Below are 2,241 nucleotides of genomic sequence, written 5' to 3'. Positions count from 1 at the left end.
TTTTTTAGACACCGAATTGAGCATCATAGGAGTTCCCCTATGTGAACCACCGGCCACCCTCTAACTTCTCTCCTTGTAGCTCTTCCCCTTAAGTGGCAGCATGCAGCCACTATGTGAACATATCCCAACAACCTTTTTACATAATGATTCTCTCTCATACAATCTCTTCGATCCGTTTTCTTTTCTCATATTCACATATCCTATCTCATTTTCTCAACAGAACTTCTGATATGCATCTAGAGGCTACCAAAAGTCTAGAAAAAATAAATAAAAAATAAAAATAAAAAAATCTTGCCAAATGGGGCCAGGTTGTGGAATAATCACAAAGTCATTAATTTGGCAATGAAAATAAACGCTTGGGTTGGCTGAACCGAGACACAAATGAGTGGGGTTTGACGGTGACCGGCAACGACTAGAACTGGTAACTGCACCTCACGTCCTCACCTTCTACCATATAAATTCTCTTTCAATTCTCCCCCCTGCTTTCCTCCATTGCCTCCACAAACCTCTTTCTTCACCCCTCGCTTTCACAGAGCCCCCTCTTGACTTCCCTCTCATCTCTTCCCTCCCTCTTCCACCCACCCACGACCACTACGGCGATCTCCGAGATATGGTCAACGAGGATTAAGGGTCTTGTCGGCAATGGAGGATGACGATGAAGACGCATGAAGTGGATCCACGGTGGCATATTTTGACAGAAATTAAAAGACAAGAATCTGGTAGTGCAGGGCGTTATGCTAAGGTATTTTACGCTGATAACCATCGTGGTTTTGGTCTTTTTGACCGTGTCGCTTTTGGTGCTTCCACTAATCCTGCCTCCGCTTCCACCGCCACCATTGATGCTTTTATTCATCCCGGTTTTGATTATGATTGCTCTGATTTTCATGGCCTTATTACCGTCGGAATTACCAAATGTCGTGGTCGCCTCCGTTTGATCTCAGGCATTTGAATCAGCAGTTGAGTTGTCAGATACAGAAATAATGACACTGACGTATTATGACAAAGAAGATCAGTTCAAGAATGGCAAGAATCATTATTCTCTGTTTTTTTTTTAAGGCAATTATGGTATTTCTTTAATTCCCTAATTGTTTTTTTTTTAAGATCTTTAAATATTCTTAATTTCTGCTATTGTCATACGTTGTCAGAACAATCTTAGTTATGCTTGACGTCAAGTAAAAAGTTGAGGATCAATATGCTTGTGGTAGGAATTGAAGGAGAAGTTTGAAATATATATGATGAGATTGTGAATGTGCATGCTAGAGTTATTTTCGTTTCCTCAAGAAGGTTTCAAGTTGAAGCAACTGGCCACATCAAGAGATTTGAAGTGTTTCCCCTGCAGAGTCCCATATACTCCATGGCCAAGAGCAGCAATTGTGAAGCTAATTTTTTTTATAGATTTTATTCATTGAGCCTGAGAAATCGGCAAGGGTTGTAAATTGTAAGGTCATAAAAGGCATGACATAAAATGAAGAGATTTAGACATGAATAGGGATTATCTTGGAGCTTTGCTTAAAATTCCTCTCTCTCTCTCTCTCTGGTGTTTGGCTTTTGGATTCAATGTTTTCTTTTCTTTGAAAGGTAGCTAAGAAAATAATCGAAACCTCGTATTTTAAGAATTAGGTGATCATGAAGCTATGGGGTGAACCTTTCCCAAGACAACTTGCATGGGAAGAACAAGAAAAACAAATAACGGTAGGTATTGATCCACTTTGCTTTAATTTGATCCACCTAATTAAGGTTTATGTAAATGTATGCGTCTCCTCTATGTATATATGTACTATCTATGTATGTAATATATAAAAATAAATAAATAAAAGAAAAAAGAAAAAGATAAACATAGGGGATTGTTTCATGATGAGTAGAATTTGCTCCTTGCTTGTGAAAGTTTAATCTGAGGGTTGTTTTCCGGGAAAAGCTCTCTCTCTCTCTCTCTCATCGATCTGATATTAGTTTTTCGAAAGAAAAAATAATGAAAATTGTTTTTTTTTTTTCTTTTTTTCTTTTTTTTTTTTAATTGGTCTGAATGAGAGAGCTAGCGAAAAGTTAAAATTACTGTTTCCTGAGGTATAGTACGTTCCCAATTAAAAGTTATATTTTGAATAAAATCGTAAAATTCCTGTTTATCAAAAGTCAGCAACGTTAACCCACGATAAATTTTTTTTTTTTGGAAGGAATATTAGGAATATTTATTATCTAAAAAAGATTAGTTAAAAAAAATCACACAAGAAGGAAAGATTATTC

General features: G+C 36.9%; 1 long non-coding RNA gene across 1 annotated transcript; it reads left to right on the top strand.

Moving 5' to 3' along the window:
• The first annotated feature begins 449 nt into the window (after positions 1 to 449).
• On the top strand, positions 450 to 1,506 carry LOC132161814 (uncharacterized). Its single transcript, XR_009438180.1, has 2 exons — positions 450 to 742; positions 942 to 1,506. It is a non-coding gene; the product is annotated as an uncharacterized LOC132161814 (long non-coding RNA).
• Positions 1,507 to 2,241: the final 735 nt, after the last annotated feature.

This window comes from Corylus avellana, chromosome ca9 (assembly GCF_901000735.1).
Source record: "Corylus avellana chromosome ca9, CavTom2PMs-1.0".
NCBI lineage: Eukaryota > Viridiplantae > Streptophyta > Magnoliopsida > Fagales > Betulaceae > Corylus > Corylus avellana.
This window is presented reverse-complemented; position numbering and strand designations above follow the sequence as displayed.